Raw genomic sequence first — 18,287 nt, forward strand, 5'->3', positions numbered from 1 at the left:
ACTAAATTCTGGCAGAATAATATATCTCTCATGAAAATTCTTCATTAATAAAACTAATTACAGAAGTCTTAAATTAATATTTCTCAATTAATGTGAATCTAAACAGACCTATTCTCTACATGGAACACACATAAAGCATTTATTCGAGGAATCTTGATAAAACCAAGTTCACAACATAAAAAGACAAAAGAAACTTCATATAAATGACCTTCTCTCACAAATCTCTTACTTATAGCAGTTGCTACAACTTTCCTTCTCAGATCTCCTTCATGAGGAATTAATTAAATCGAGACATAATTTAAGGCTGGCTCTTCTAGAGGAATATGACAAAAAAGTAAATTTTCAAGCATGACCTTCTTTTCTTACAACAAACCTTTCGTGGCTGATGGCTAATATAACTAAACAACATCAAGTTAATGCAAAAATTCCTTTTATTTTAAAATCAGATGGGTCAGGAGTAAAACTTTCCCATCCCCAAGACACAGCTGATGAATTCAGTACTTTTTATTCTAGTTTATACAATCTAAAAGATGATAATTTGATTCCGTCACCTAACACAAACATGATCAGCAACTTTCTCCAAAGAATCAACCTCCTTACTATAGCAGAGGAATAATTCTATTCTCTTAATGCCCTTATTTCACCTTTGGAAGTTTCTGGAGTAATTAAGTCTCTTAAAGCCCATAAATGTCCAGGGGCAGATGGCTTCACCAATTAATATTATACATTTTTAACTTCTACTTTAACCTTTCATTTAACTAAAACCTTTAATAAAGCAATTTCTTGTGGTACTTTACCAGAGGAAATGCTTCAGTCCACTATAGTTATTATTCCTAAACCTGGAGAAACTCTAAATTCACTGGCAAATTTCAGGCCAATTCCTTTACTCAGCTGTGATACCGAAATATATAAAAAACTCTTGATTCAGAGACTTCTTAATGTTTTTCCAAATATTATACGCAATGATCAAGTACACCTTACAATGGGGGAGACAGGCTTCTGATGGAACTAGGAGAGTTTTTGATCCTATCACAAAAGCAGATTCTTGTTGGATGACTTCTCTGCTCCTCACTTTGGATGTGGAAAAGGCATTTGACAGATTACATTGGGACTTTGCCTTTGTAACATTACTCAAATTGTGCATATGAGTAACATGCTTCGAGCAATACAGGCCCTATATGGGTCGCCCTTTGCAAAGGTTCTTATTGATGGTGTCCTTCCTCAATAATTTCAAAATTAAAAAGGGAACTCACTAGAGGTGTCCTTTTTCCTGTTGTTGTTCACCCTGGTTATGGAACCTCTTGCTGAACTAGTTAGAATAAGTGGTGATATCAAAGGCATTTCAGCAGGCCAGAGACAACACAAAATTGGACTGTTTACAGATGACTCCTACTAACTCTATCAGATCCGTTACTATCGCTTAGAGTAGTGTATAACATGCTACTTCAATTAACCCAAGTCTCTTATCACAAATTAAATATAAATAACACAGATTCTAGGTCTTAGTGTAAGCACTTCCTTCCTAGTTATTTGTTTGTCAGTCCTAGCCCTTATTTTTATATTTACATTAATAAACGTTATATTTCATATTATAGGGTTCTTTTTCTGTTAAAGTCTAAAAACAAGACTTGATTAGAACTAGGTACTTGAAACTAGAACAGAAGACATTGGATAAAACAGCATATACCTCAACCACAGTGCAGAAACCAAAAGGTTTTAAAGAGGGGCTAACCAATCACACACTCTTCCCCATAACAAGGCAAGGATGAGCAATGTGATCAGCTGATCCTCTCCAAGTGCCCCAACAACAACTTAAACAGCAGGAGATAATGATGCACCAATTATTGCACCTGCCAACTGTAACAATATAGCAGTAATGCAAATCTAAATTCATATATTCAATGCTGACATGTTTTTACCCTTGTAGTGTGCTGTTACACCTAGTTTGCATGTTTACCATTTTCATTACTGCCACATTAACCTGCACCTACATATATTCTTTTTTTTTTTTTTTGCTATGAATGTGCTGTCTAACTTTTTTTTTTCCTAATGTCAAAAACACATGCAGTATTAAGGAGCTGTGCATTTGGAGTCAAGTATTTTTTGGATTTTGAATGATTTAATATTATACTCAAGGAAGACTGTGTTAGTATAATTAAAAAGATGGTGTCATTCAAATCTCCAGCCATAGCGATATTATTTAGAAATGTCTATATTTTTCCACTAGAATTTATATAAGAATCCAAATTTACTATATTCATAATCTCAGCTCTAATATGGGGAAGTTATTTCCAAGGTCATTTTTAAGCAGAAATTTGTACATTTAGATTAAGTAGCCAGTAAACAAGCTATTTTCTTAAAAGCTTGAAAGGGGAATAGGTTATAGGAGAAAGGACATAACAGTCTCCAGGGGTTCTAAAGCTGACATTTGTGTGTTTGTTTTCTAAGACACTTTGACATGATAATGTCACCTCGCCATTGACAGCTATGAAATGTTTTCCAGCCTTTATGACTATTTTGGTTATGTTTTCTGTGATCTTATGTAGCTGTTCATTACTAGAGTTGTTTTCAGTTATATATATTTCACAAACGATACTGAACTGTAAATATCGCATTAGATTATAATGCAGTAGATTTCACAATGCATTACTTTGAAACAATCTTAACATGATCACAGATACATTTAGGGGCATGTTTAAAAGTTGTATTTATCCCATGATTTATCTTTCTGTCAGTTTAATAGGTTTATTGTAAATAGCCAAACTAAGTTATACATAAGGGTTTAAACTGATAATGGCTATTGCAGTATAATTGCAGGATAATAGACAATTGCACACAACAAATATAGACAGCTTCATTATTTTATAGACCCCACCAGTGAAATCTATTGCCAATGGAAACAAGCAATGCCTAATTTGCTTAGGGACAGAATTATGTTGCAGGATGCAGCCAAATCCGTCTGTGGATTTTGATGTGGAATTGCAAGCAGGCTTTAAGCCATTTTCAATTATACATCAAAATCCACAGATAGCCTGCGGATTTCAATGCAGAATTTGCCACAGTTTAGAGTGTGTCATGCAGACTATTTTGTGTCAAAGATCCCTTAGAAGCGCAGAGCTTCGGTAATTAGACCCAAAAAGTCCCTTGCAAGGCCAGAGCCTATGTAATTAGAACAAGGTTCTGACTAGAGATGAGCGAACGTACTCGTCCGAGCTTGATACTCGTTCGAGTATTAGCATGTTCGAGATACTCGTTACTTGTGACGAGTACCACGCGATGTTCGAGTTACTTTCACTTTCATCTCTGAGACGTTAGCGCGCTTTTCTGGCCAATAGAAAGACAGGGAAGGCATTACAACTTCCCCCTGCGACGTTCAAGCCCTATACCACCCCCCTGCAGTGAGTGGCTGGCGAGATCAGGTGTCACCCGAGTATATAAATCGGCCCCTCCCGCGGCTCGCCACAGATGCATTCTGACAGAGATCAGGGACAGTGCTGCTGGTGCCGGAGCTGCTATAGGGAGAGTGTTAGGAGTTAGTGTAGGCTTCAAGAACCCCAACGGTCCTTCTTAGGGCCACATCTAACCGTGTGCAGTAGTGTGGAGGCTGCTTTTTGCAGTGTTGCACTTTTTTTTTTTTGTATATCAGCCGTGCAGAGCATTGCGCCCTGCAGTAATTATACATAGTCCAGGGCCAGTAGTGGTGGTGAGGCAGGGACAGAAGACATATATTTATTGAATGTAGGCAGTGGGCCTTTCCAAAAACATTTGGGAAAAAAAATCTATTTGGGCTGCCTGTGACTGTCCTCAGTGTACTGGGTCTGTGCTGGGTGTAGTTGTCCTCCTAATTCATACGCAGCCAGCTAAGTGTTACAGCAGGCTTGCGCAAACTTATTTCCTGGCTCTGTGTTGGCTGTTACATCACCGCTGTATTCCAGTCCACAGTGCAACAGTCTGCAGTTATTTTACATAGTCCAGGGCCAGTAGTGGTGAGGCAGGGACAGAAGACATATATTTATTGAATATAGGCAGTGGGCCTTTCCAAAAACATTTGGGAAAAAAAATCTATTTGGGCTGCCTGTGACTGTCCTCAGTGTACTGGGTCTGTGCTGGGTGTAGTTGTCCTCCTAATTCATACGCAGCCAGCTAAGTATTACAGCAGGCTTGTGCAAAATTATTTCCTGGCTCTGCTGTGCGTTCGGTAAGCGAAGTCAGCCTCCAACCACAGGCCAATAAGCGGCACATTTAATTACAGCGTTCTGTTTCTGCACTACTGGTAATACACCATGCTGAGGGGTAGGGGTAGGCCTAGAGGATGTGGACGCGGGTGAGGACACGGAGGCCTAAGTCAGGGTGTGGGCACAGGCCGAGCCAGTGCGGTGGCCAGGGGTAGAGGCAGGGCCAGACCGAATAATCCACCAACTGTTTCCCAAAGCGGCCCCTCGCGCCATGCCACCCTGCAGAGGTCAAGGTGCTCTACGGTGTGGCAGTTACTCACAGAGACGCCTGACGACCGACGAACAGTGGTGTGCAACATTTGTCGCGCCAAGATCAGCTGGGGAGGCACCACCACCAGCATGCGCAGGCATATGATGGCCAAGCACCCCACAAGGTGGGACGAGGGCCGTTCACCACCTCCGGTTTGCACCACTGCCTCTCCCCCTGTGCTCCAACCTGCCACTGAGATCCAACCCCCCTCTGAGGACACAGGCACTACCGTCTCCTGGCCTGCACCCACACCCTCACCTCCGCTGTCCTCGGCCCCATCCAGCAATGTCTCTCAGCGCAGCGTCCAGACGTCGCTAGCGCCACTGTTTAAGCGCAAGCGCAAGTACGCCGCCACGCACCCGCACGCTCAAGCGTTAAACGTGCACATTGCCAAATTGATCAGCCTGGAGATGCTGCCGTATAGGCTTGTGGAAACGGAGGCTTTCAAAAGCATGATGGCGGCGGCGGCCCCGCGCTACTCGGTTCCCAGTTGCCACTACTTTTCCCGATGTGCCGTCCCAGCCCTGCACGACCACGTCTCCCGCAACATTGTACGCGCCCTCACCAACGCGGTTACTGCCAAGGTCCACTTAACAACGGACACGTGGACAAGCACTGGCGGGCAGGGCCACTATATCTCCCTGACGGCACATTGGGTGAATTTAGTGAAGGCTGGGACCGAGTCAGAGCCTGGGACTGCTCACGTCCTACCCACCCCCAGAATTGCGTGCCCCAGCTCGGTGCTGGTATCTGCGGCGGTGTATGCTTCCTCCACTAAACCACCCTCCTCCTCCTCCAACGCAACCTCGGTCTCGCAATCAAGATGTGTCAGCAGCAGCAGCACGTCGCCAGCAGCCGGTGTCGCGCGGCGTGGCAGCACAGCAGTGGGCAAGCGTCAGCAGGCCGTGCTGAAACTACTCAGCTTAGGAGAGAAGAGGCACACGGCCCACGAACTGCTGCAGGGTCTGACAGAGCAGACCGACCGCTGGCTTGCGCCGCTGAGCCTCCAACCGGGCATCGTCGTGTGTGACAACGGCCGTAACCTGGTGGCGGCTCTGCAGCTCGGCAGCCTCACGCACGTGCCATGCCTGGCCCATGTCTTTAATTTGGTGGTTCAGCGCTTTCTGAAAAGCTACCCACACTTGTCATACCTGCTCGGAAAGGTGCGCCGGGTCAGCGCACATTTCCGCAACTCCAAGACGGACACTGCCACCCTGCGGACCCTGCAACATTGGTTTAATCTGCCAGTGCACCGACTGCTGTGCGACGTGCCCACACGGTGGAACTCTACGCTCCACATGTTGGCCAGGCTCTATGAGCAGCGTAGAGCTATAGTGGAATACCAACTCCAACATGGGCGGCGTAGTGGGAGTCAGCCTCCTCAATTCTTTACAGAAGAGTGGGCCTGGTTGGCAGCCATCTGCCAGGTCCTTGGAAACTTTGAGGAGTCTACCCAGATGGTGAGCGGGGATGCTGCAATCATTAGCATCACCATTCCTCTGCTATGCCTCTTGAGAAGTTCCCTGCAAAGCATAAAGGCAGACGCTTTGCACTCGGAAACGGAGGCATGGGAAGACAGTATGTCGCTGGATAGTCAGAGCACCCTCATGTCTATATCTCAGCGCGTTGAGGAGGAGGAGGGGGAGGAGCATGAGGAGGAGGGGGAAGAGACAGCTTGGCCCACTGCTAAGGGTACACATGCTGCTTGCCTGTCATCCTTTCAGCGTGTATGGCCTGAGGAGGAGGATCCTGAAAGTGATCTTCCTAGTGATCTTCCATGTGTTGCGTACATGGCTGACTTCATGTTAGGATGCCTTTCTCGTGACCCTCGCGTTACACGCATTCTGGCCACTACGGATTACTGGGTGTACACACTGCTCGACCCACGGTATAAGGAGAACCTTTCCACTCTTATTCCCGAAGAGGAAAGGGGTTCGAGAATGATGCTATACCACAGGGCGCTGGTGGACAAACTGATGGTAAACTTCCCATCCGACAGCGCTAGTGGCAGAAGGCACAGTTCTGAGGGCCAGGTAGCAGGGGAGGCGCAGAGATCAGGCAGCATGTACAGCGCAGGCAGGGGAACATTCTCCAAGGCCTTTGCCAGCTTTATGGCTCCCCAGCAAGACTGTGTCACCGCTCCCCAGTCAAGGCTGAGTTGGCGGGAGCACTGTAAAAGGATGGTGAGGGAGTACGTAGCCGATCGCACGACCGTCCTCGGTGAAGCCTCTGCCCCCTACAACTACTGGGTGTCGAAGCTGGACACGTGGCCTGAACTCGCGCTGTATGCCCTGGAGGTGCTTGCTTGTCCTGCGGCTAGTGTCTTGTCAGAGAGGGTGTTTAGTGCGGCTGGGGGAATCATCACAGATAAGCGTACCCGCCTGTCAACCGACAGTGCCGACAGGCTTACACTCATCAAGATGAACAAAGCCTGGATTTCCCCAGACTTCTCTTCTTCACCAGCGGACAGCAGCGATACCTAAGCAATACGTAGGCTGCACCCGCGGATGGAAGCATCGTTCTCTATCACCATCAAAAACGGGGACATTTTTGCTTCATCAATCTGTGTATAATATTCCTCCTCCTCCTGCTCCTCCTCCTGAAACCTCACATAATCACGCCGAACGGGCAATTTTTCTTAGGCCCACAAGGCTCAGTCATATAATTTTTCTAAACAATTTTATACGTTTCAATGCTCATTAAAGCGTTGAAACTTGCACCTGAACTAATTTTTATTTTAACTGGGCTGCCTCCAGGCCTAGTTACCAATTAAGCCACATTAACCAAAGCGATTAATGGGTTTCACCTGCCCTCTGAGGTACATTAGTACTGTTGGTACACCAATTTTTTGGGGCCCTCGCCTACAGTGTAATCCAATTAATTTTTTGCCCACCTGCATTACAGCTGACGTTACATCAGCTGTGTTGGGCACTGCAATGGGATATATTTATGTACCGCCGGTGGGTTCCAGGGAGCCCACCCATGCCGTGGGTCCACACGGAGTTGTAACTACATGTGTCCACTTCTAAAGAGCCCCAGTCTGACTGGGGCATGCAGTGTGGGCCGAAGCCCACTTGCATTAAACATGACATTACCTCAGCTGTGATGGGCAATGCAATGGGATATATTTATGTACCGCCGGTGGGTTCCAGGGAGCCACCCATGCTGTGGGTCCACAAGGAGTTGTAACTGCATGTGTCCACTTCTAAAGAACCCCAGTCTGACTGGGGCATGCAGTGTGGGCCGAAGCCCACTTGCATTAAACATGACATTACCTCAGCTGTGATGGGCAATGCAATGGGATATATTTATGTACCGCCGGTGGCTTCCTGGCACCCACCCATGCTGTCGGTCCACACGGAGTTGTAACTACATGTGTCCCCTTCTAAAGAACCCCAGTCTGACTGGGGCATGCAGTGTGGGCCGTAGCCCACCTGCATTTAATCGGACGTTACCTCAGCTGTGATGGGCAGTGCAATGGGATACATTAATGTACAGCCGGTGGGTTCCAGGGAGCCACCCATGCTGTGGGTGCACACGGAATTCCTATTGCAGAGTTGTACGTGCCTGTGACTATTTATAAAAAACCGCGGTCTGACTGGGGCATGCAGAGACACCTTGACAGAATGAATAGTGTGTGGCACATAGGTTCCCCATTGCTATGCCCACGTGTGCAGCTCCTGATTGCGGTGGCACAGGATTATATTTCTCATTGCTTCTGTACAACATTGTGGACTATCGCCCCGCCCCTTTTAAAGAGGGTCGCTGCCTAGCCGTGCCAACCCTCTGCAGTGTGTGCCTGCGGTTCCTTTGGCAGACGCACTTATAAATAGACATGAGGTTGGTGTGGCATGAGTGCAGCTGAAGGCTGCGCAGGGACACTTTGGTGTGCGCTGTGGACACTGCGTCGTGCGGGGGGTGGGGGGGGGGTTGGGCAGCATGTAACCCAGGAGAAGTGGCAGCGGAGTGTCATGCAGGCAGTGATTGTGCTTTGTTGGAGGTAGTGTGGTGCTTAGCTAAGGTATGCATTGCTAATGAGGGCTTTTCAGAAGTAAAAGTTTTTTTTTGGGGGGGGGCCACTCTTGCCGCTATTGTGGCTTAATAGTGGGACCTGGGAAGCTGAGATGCAGCCCAACAAGTAGCCCCTCGCCTGCCCTATCCGTTGCTGTGTCGTTCCCATCACTTTCTTGAATTGCCCCGATTTTCACAAATGGAAACCTTAGCGAGCATCGGCGATATACAAAAATGCTTGAGTCGCCCATTGACTTCAATGGGGTTCGTTACTCGAAACGAACCCTCGAGCATCGCGATAATTTCGTCCCGAGTAACGAGCACCCGAGCATTTTGGTGCTCGCTCATCTCTAGTTCTGATACATCATTGTAGCCTAAACTTAATGAGTAGCAAACTTGTTGCTGGGGCTTGTCAAGATATTTGAATTACTTCATATAGCCCATGTGCCTTTAACCCCTACAGGCCGTTTTCATTCTTTCATTTTCAATGTTTCCTCCTCACTCTCAAGAAATGCTAACTTTTTTATTTTTTGACATATTCACATGAGGGTTTGTTTTTTGGAATGTATTTCTTAATGGCATCATTCTGCATACTATATAATGCATTGAAAAACTATAGAATCCTCTAAGTGAGGGCAAAAGGAAAAAAATAATTTCCACATTTTTAAGGGGGATTGTTTTTTTTTAGAGTTTATGATGTGGGTTGGTATTGTGACGACTCTCCGCAGTGCTAGAAAAAAGAATACATGACCGGCAATGGAGCCGGTCATGTGTTTTTTCTCCGCACCTGCAGTGTGGCCATCTTATCCTGCAGGAAGACGGGCGCATCGGCGACTGGATGTGCCCGTGTGACTAAGCCCTTACAGTGATAGCAAATTTATCTAGGTTTTTTTGTTGTACTACTTAAAAAACCTTGCTTTTTGTCTCCATCTTCTGACCCTCATACCGTTTCTTTAAAAGTTCTCCATCTTGCTTTTTTCAGCGTGAGCTGTAGTTACTATTGCTACAAGTTTTGATGTATTTTTATTCTTTTTTTTTTTTTTTGGAGATGGTGACCTAGAAAATTGCACTTCTGATGTTGTGTATTTTTATTTTACAGTGTTCACCATGCGGGATAAATAATGTGATATTTTAATTGTTTAGAGTTTTATGGATGACAATTTTTCTCTTTTAATTTGTTGAGGTACCAACTGGAAAATTTACTAATTAAGAAAAAGTATAATTCTTATTTGTTTACTTATTACTTTTTTAGCAAACACGTGATCACATGTAAAATGTACTGCAGTACTTCAGTATTGCTGAATATCATTATTTTACAGGAATCCTATAAAGCTGTGTTAGAGGAAGGGTATAATAGTCAAAACTTCATAGCAGCCCTCAGATCCCACACAAGGGCCCAGGCTATCATGGTAACCAAACTGTACTCACTGGTATTATCTTAGGGTGCTGAGGAGACAGAATTACCCTCTTCCCTCTGTTGTGCCATATATTTGCTGCTGTGTGTATTTAGAGTGGCATCTAAAGTATCAACAGCCATGGTTGGAGTTATCTCCAATTCTGGCCATTGTGGCCAGGTTTTAACTGTCAAAGACAGCTGACACCAGCCGTGTATGTAGTGAGCAAATCTCTTGGGCCCATTTTATACATCCTATCAGTTCATTTTTGAGCAGCAGCGCCTGTGACAGGTGGTTGTTTCATTGTGATAACTGTGCCCAATTTTGAGCCCAATGAAAAGCTCTCCCAGTGACCCTGAACCCCCCATCCACCCCGCAGTCTGCATTCGCCTGCAGATCTTTTGTCTCTCATGAAATGCCTTCTATGTAATTGTGCACATCCTAGCACAACTGAATCAGGTCAGAGTAAGAGTCATTTCTACAAGATGTTTTGGTTCATTTCTTTAAATTATACTGCCCCAGAAAGTGCCTGTGTATTCTCCCTCCCCTTTGTCTTCCTTTCCCTGAGATTCCATTAGTTTATTGTGCATACAGATGGTGACAGGTACCCTTTAAAGGGGTTATCCATGGGTAATAAGCCAATGATTGGCTGCAGCATTCACATGTCCCTAGTGTGGATGATGCTATTGATGCACCAGGTAGCAGAGAGCCAGAGGAAATGGACACTGCTGGAGCAGGAGCAGTGAGGGACTGAATGAGGTAAGACTTTTTATGTTTTGCCACTACTTTAAGCTTTTAACATTTTTTTCTTTTACCCTTTAAAGAATTAGGTTGGTCCACATAGCACATTTTCAAATACAGTGTTAGGAAATTCTGAGTTAATCAAAGTGGTTCTGTGCTCGGACTTTTAATGGTAGAGTAACTACTGAAGGTGTGTCTTTATCCGGAGAACACAATCTAATTGTCAGGGGACCATTATTACAATAAGGGATTCTATAACGCAGTCAACACAATTTAGTGGTTCCTGCAGTGATAGCTTAAGTAGGTTACAAGACAGTAAGAGCATTTCATATTACTGTTTAGACAGTAATTTTACTTCTTTTGTTTTATTCATAGTGTGAAGAGTGTTGACCTGTCCTTTTTAAGTACAAAAGTCATATAACCATGATACAGTATTCTGATAATATGAAGTCAATTATAAAAATTAATTTGTACTTTCAAGAAGAGATACATAAATTATGTACCTTGAACTTTAGAGAAGCTGGCTTTTTGAAGAGATGATGAATGCTAAACTCAGTAAAGTCCATAGATAGCCAGAAGGCAATAACGTGTTTTAGTTATGTTATCCTCAGTAGGTTTATAACAGGTATTTTCTTAGAATTCTAACAGCTTAGAAACAGTGCTTATGGTGTATACAAAACTCGGTGAGACAGCAAGCCCTGGTGAAAAATATCAGAAAAGGCAACAGTTCTTAAATCTCTTAATTAGCATATTAGCTTATTATATTAGTGCAAATTAGGGCATGCAGTTCAACATAGATACTGTACCTTCCTGAAAAGTACAGAATTTCAGAAATTATGGGAAAAGATTGAAAGCTGAGAAAAAAAAACAGCATAGGGCATTTTTCTTGTATATGAATGGTGTTACAATCTGAAGGCACTGGCGTAACTATAGGGAATGCAGGGGATGCGGTTGCACCTGGGCCCAGGAGACTAAGGAGACTAAGTAAAAGGCCACTAAATAACCCCGTGTGCTAGATAAAAAGTAATAATAGCTCCTTTGTGCCCTCTAAAAATAATAATGCACCCACTGTAGCCCCCCAAAAATAATAAAAGTGGTATTTTTATTGTATTGGGACATAACAGGGTTTTGCCTGTTTTGAGGCAGCAAGCAGCTATTTCAATTACCAAAAGCATATGACTGCAACCCTAGGAACAGCTAAGCAGTGGTAACTTCCTGTGATACAAATATGCAAAGTGATGTCACAGTTAGGCCTCGGTCAGACGGGCGTTTTTTCGCGCGATTTGCGCATGCGATCTGCGCATATATAGAAACATTGCTCCGCAATGGGATCGGTCACATGGCCGCTTTTTATGCGGATGTCCAATAAATTATAGGACACGAGGAATCGCAGATCGCGCCTATCTGCGATCTGTGATTCCTTTAGAGATGAGCAAACGTACTCGTCCGAGCTTGATGCTCGGGCGAATATTAGCGTGTTCGGGATGCTCGTTACTCTTAACGAGTACCACGCGATGTTCGGGTTACTTTCAGTTTCCTGTCTGAGACGTTAGCGCGCTTTTCTGGCCAATTGAAAGACAGGGAAGGCATTACAACTTCCCCCTGTGATGTTCCAGCCCTATACCACCCCCCTGCTGTGAGTGGCTGGGGAGATCAGATGTCACCCGAGTATAAAAGTCGGCCCCTCCCGCGGCTCGCCACAGATGCCTTGTGAGATAGCTGAGGGACAGTGCTGCTGGTGCCGGAGCTGCTGTAGGGAGAGCTTTAGGAGTTAGTGTAGGCTTCAAGAACCCCAACGGTCCTTCTTAGGGCCACATCTAACAGTGTGCAGTACTGTGGAGGCTGCCTTTTGCAGTGGTGCACATTTTTTTTTTTTTGTATATCGGCCGTGCAGAGCATTGCGCCCTGCAGTAATTATACAGGGACAGAAGTGGTGGTTAGGCAGGGAGAGTGTTAGGTGTGAGTGTAGGCTTCAAGAACCCCAACGGTCCTTCTTAGGGCCCCATTTAACCGTGTGCAGTACTGTGCAGGCTGCTGTTAGCAGTGTTGCATATTTTTTTTTTTTCAAAATCGGCTGTGCAGAGCATTGCGCCCTGCAGTAATACTACAGGGACAGAATTGTGTAGGCAGGGCCAGAAGACATATTGTATTGATTGAATATAGTCAGTGGGCCTTTTCTTTAAAAAAAAAAGGGAAACATTCTATTTGGCCTGCCTCTGCCAGTCCTCAGCGTTCTGGGTACGTGTGTGGTGGGTGGAGAACGTAAATAAATCATACGCAGCCAGCTACGTTTAACAGCAGGCTTGTGCCAATTTATTTCCTGCCTGGGAAAAATCACCGCTCTGCTGCACTTTATATAACACTGCAGTTCTGTGGAACACATTTCTTATCTGATTGAATATAGTCAGTGGGCCTTCCCTTTAAAAAAAAAAGGGAAACATTCTATTTGGCCTGCCTCTGACAGTCCTCAGCATTCTGGGTACGTGTGTGGTGGGTGCAGAACGTAAATAAATCATACGCAGCCAGCTACGTTTAACAGCAGGCTTGCGCCAATTTATTTCCTGCCTGGGAAAAATCCCCGCTCTGCTGCACTTTATATAACACTGCAGTTCTGTGGAACACATTTCTTATCTGTTTGAATATAGTTCAGTGGGCCTTCCCTTAAAAAAAAAAAGGGAAACATTCTATTTGGCCTGCCTCTGACAGTCCTCAGCGTTCTGGGTACGTGTGTGGTGGGTGCAGAACGTAAATAAATCATACGCAGCCAGCTACGTTTAACAGCAGGCTTGCGCCAATTTATTTCCTGCCTGGGAAAAATCACCGCTCTGCTGCACTTTGTATAACACTGCAGTTCTGTGGAACACATTTCTTATCTGATTGAATATAGTCAGTGGGCCTTCCCTTTAAAAAAAAAAGGGAAACATTCTATTTGGCCTGCCTCTGACAGTCCTCAGCGTTCTGGGTACGTGTGTGGTGGGTGCAGAACGTAAATAAATCATACGCAGCCAGCTACGTTTAACAGCAGGCTTGCGCCAATTTATTTCCTGCCTGGGAAATCAAATCACTGGTAATACAGCATGCTGAGGGGTAGGGGTAGAGGTTCCTCTCCCACCAGAGGAGTTTATCGTCACTGATGCCCAACCATTGCAAAGTTCCCGGGGTCCGGGGGATGAGGCTGGGGACTTCCGGCAACTGTCTCAAGACCTTTCAGTGGGTGAGGAGGACGATGACGATGAGACACAGTTGTCTATCGGTGAGGTAGTAGTAAGGGCAGTAAGTCCGAGGGAGGAGCACACAGAGGATTCGGAGGAAGAGCAGCAGGACGATGAGGTGACTGACCCCACCTGGTTTGCAACGCCTACTCAGGACAGGTCTTCAGAGGGGGAGGCAAGGGCAGCAGCAGGGCAGGTTGCAAGAGGCAGTGCGGTGGCCAGGGGTAGAGGCAGGGCCAGACCGAATAATCCACCAACTGTTTCCCAAAGCGCACCCTCGCGCCATGCCACCCTGCAGAGGCCAAGGTGCTCTAAGGTCTGGCAGTTTTTCACAGAGACGCCTGACGACCGACGAACAGTGGTGTGCAACCTTTGTTGCGCCAAAAAAAGGTGTGGGAATCCGGACACATGGATAAAACTTTTCCTTTGCTTTATTTCCATATCAAGCTTGCATAGTCAGGTACATGCTTTCACAGGTAAATGGTTTTACAAGTACAAGAACGCGTATCGGCGTAAAGCCTTGTTCACCTTTGTCGCGCCAAGATCAGCCGGGGAGCCACCACCAACAGCCTCACCACCACCAGCATGCGCAGACATATGATGGCCAAGCACCCCACAAGGTGGGACGAAGGCCGTTCACCGCCTCCGGTTTGCACCGCTGCCTCTCCCCCTGTGCCCCAACCTGCCACTGAGATCCAACCCCCCTCTGAGGACACAGGCACTACCGTCTCCTGACCTGCACCCACACCCTCACCTCCGCTGTCCTCGGCCCAATCCAGCAATGTCTCGCACCGCACCGTCCAGCCGTCGCTAGCGCAAGTGTTTGAGCGCAAGCGCAAGTACGCCGCCACGCACCCGCACGCTCAAGCATTAACCGTCCACATAGCCAAATTTATCAGCCTTGAGATGCTGCCGTATAGGGTTGTGGAAATGGAGTCCTTCAAAAGTATGATGGCGGCGGCGGCCCCGCGCTACTCAGTTCCCAGTCGCCACTACTTTTCCCGATGTGCCGTCCCAGCCCTGCATGACCACGTCTCCCGCAACATTGTACGCGCCCTCACCAACGCGGTTACTGCCAAGGTCCACTTAACAACGGACACGTGGACAAGCACAGGCGGGCAGGGCCACTACATCTCCCTGACGGCACATTGGGTGAATTTAGTGGAGGCTGGGACAGAGTCAGAGCCTGGGACCGCTCACGTCCTACCCACCCCCAGAATTGCGGGCCCCAGCTCGGTGGTGGTATCTGCGGCGGTGTATGCTTCCTCCACTAAAGCACCCTCCTCCTCCTCCAACGCAACCTCTGTCTCGCAATCAAGATGTGTCAGCAGCAGTGCGTCGCCAGCAGTCGGTGTCGCGCGTCGTGGCAGCACAGCGGTGGGCAAGCGTCAGCAGGCCGTGCTGAAACTACTCAGCTTAGGAGATAAGAGGCACACGGCCCACGAACTGCTGCAGGGTCTGACAGAGCAGACCGACCGCTGGCTTGCGCCGCTGAGCCTCCAACCGGGCATGGTCGTGTGTGACAACGGCCGTAACCTGGTGGCGGCTCTGCAGCTCGGCAGCCTCACGAACGTGCCATGCCTGGCCCACGTCTTCAATCTGGTGGTTCAGCGCTTTCTGAAAAGCTACCCACGCTTGTCAGACCTGCTCGTAAAGGTGCGCCGGCTCTGCGCACATTTCCGCAAGTCCCACACGGACGCTGCCACCCTGCGGACCCTGCAACATCAGTTTACTCTGCCAGTGCACCGACTGCTGTGCGATGTGCCCACACGGTGGAACTCTACGCTCCACATGTTGGCCAGGCTCTATGAGCAGCGTAGAGCTATAGTGGAATACCAACTCCAGCATGGGCGGCGCAGTGGGAGTCAGCCTCCTCAATTATTTTCAGAAGAGTGGGCCTGGTTGGCAGACATCTGCCAGGTCCTTCGAAACTTTGAGCAGTCTACCCAGGTGGTGAGCGGCGATGCTGCAATCATTAGCGTCACCATTCCTCTGCTATGCATCTTGAGAAGTTCCCTGCAAAGCATAAAGGCAGACGCTTTGCGCTCGGAAACAGAGCCGGGGGAAGACAGTATGTCGCTGGATAGTCAGAGCACCCTCCTGTCTATATCTCAGCGCGTTCAGGAGGAGGAGGAGGTGCATGAGGAGGATGAGGAGGAGGGGGAAGAGACAGCTTGGCCCACTGCTGACGGTACCCATGCTGCTTGCCTGTCATCCTTTCAGCGTGTATGGCCTGCGGAGGAGGAGGAGGAGGAGGATCCTGAAAGTGATCTTCCTAGTGAAGACAGCCATGTGTTGCGTACAGGTACCCTGGCACAGATGGCTGACTTCATGTTAGGATGCCTTTCTCGTGACCCTCGCGTTACACGCATTCTGGCCACTACGGATTACTGGGTGTACACACTGCTCGACCCACGGTATAAGGAGAACCTTTCCACTCTCATTCCCGAAGAGGAAAGGGGTTCGAGAGTGTTGCTATACCACAGGACCCTGGCGGACAAGCTGATGGTAAAATTCCCATCCGACAGCGCTAGTGGCAGAAGGCGCAGTTCCGAGGGCCAGGTAGCAGGGGAGGTGCGGAGATCGAGCAGCATGTACAGCACAGGCAGTACAACAGTCTTTAAGGCCCTGGACAGCTTTATGGCTCCCCAGCAAGACTGTATCACCGCTCCCCAGTCAAGGCTGAGTCGGCGGGAGCACTGTAAAAGGATGGTGAGGGAGTACGTAGCCGATCGCACGACCGTCCTCCCTTACGCCTCTGCCACCTACAACTACTGGGTGTCGAAGCTGGACACGTCGCCTGAACTCGCGCTGTATGCCCTGGAGGTGCTTGCTTGTCCTGCGGCTAGCGTCTTGTCAGAGAGGGTGTTTAGTGCGGCTGGGGGAATCATCACAGATAAGCGTACCCGCCTGTCAACCGACAGTGCCGACAGGCTTACACTCATAAAGATGAACAAAGCCTGGATTTCCCCAGACTTTTCTTCTCCACCAGCAGACAGCAGCGATACCTAAACAATACGTAGGCTGCACCCGCGGATGGAAGCATCGTTCTCTCTCACCATCCAAAACGGGGACATTTCTGCTTCATCAATCTGTGTATAATATTCCTCCTCCTCCTCCTCCTGCTCCTCCTCCTGAAACCTCACGTAATCACGCAGAACGGGCAATTTTTCTTAGGGCCACAAGGCTCACTCATATAATTTTTCTTAAAACTTTTTAAACGTTTCAATGCTCTTAAAAGCGTTGAAACTTTAACTTGAACCAATTTTTCGTTAAACTGGGCTGCCTCCAGGCCTAGTTACCACTTAAGCCACATTAACCAAAGCGATTCATGGGTTTCACCTGCCATCTTGGTTGGGCATGGCCAATTTTTTCTGAGGTACATTAGTACTGTTGGTACACCAATTTTTTTGGGCCCTCACCTACAGTGTAATCATAGTAATTTCTATGTTCTTCGCCTGCACTCATGGTACAGAAAGGTGTGTGGGGTTGGCCTACACTTTAGCTACATAAATGTAACTGGGGCCTTGTCTTAACTGCAGCTACTGAAATGTGAAAGAGACTGTTATCTCCCTAAACTGCTGCAATGGGAATGTTACTGGGGCCTGTCTTGAGTGCTACTATTACTGAAATGGAACTAAGACTGCGCTCCCCCTATACTGCTGCTAGTGATATGTTAGTGGGGCCTGTCCCTAATGCTACCGCTGAAATGTTAATAATTCTGGGCTCTGCCTATACCGCTGCTAATGGTATGTCACTGGGGTGTGGAAACAGAGGCTTCACAAAGACATGATGGCGGCGAGGCCATTTCCCACCAACGCTGTTACTGTTAAGGTGCATATAACAACGGACACGTGTAGAGGACACATAGTGCCTCCAAAACATCCCCCTCCTCCTCCAACAATGAAAACATTCTTGGCAAATACCTTTGCATTGGTCCGTCTGGTGGCAGTCCAAGAATTTCACCTTTAACGACACAACAAGAGAGCACCACCACCATCCCCCCGCCACGGCCCACTTAATCCTGGCCACATTCCGAAAACCAACTACATTAAACCGCGCTACCAGGTCCGCAGTCACCACCACATTACCACCAACGAGGTTACTGTTAAGGTACATATTACCAGTCAGACTGGGGCATGCAGTGTGGGCCGAAGCCCACCTGTATTAAGCACGACATTACTACCTCAGCTGTGTTGGGCAATGCAATGGGATATTTTTATGTACCGCCGGTGGCTTCCTGGCACCCACCCATGCTGTGGGTCCACAGGGAATTATAAATGCATCTGTTTCCACTTCTAAAGAACCCCAGTCTGACTGGGGCATGCAGTGTGGGCCGAAGCCCACCTGCATTAAGCACGACATTACTACCTCAGCTGTGTTTGGCAATGCAATGGGATATTTTTATGTACCGCCGGTGGGTTCCAGGGAGCCACCCATGCTG

Source organism: Eleutherodactylus coqui, chromosome 9 (assembly GCF_035609145.1).
Source record: "Eleutherodactylus coqui strain aEleCoq1 chromosome 9, aEleCoq1.hap1, whole genome shotgun sequence".
Taxonomy (NCBI): domain Eukaryota; kingdom Metazoa; phylum Chordata; class Amphibia; order Anura; family Eleutherodactylidae; genus Eleutherodactylus; species Eleutherodactylus coqui.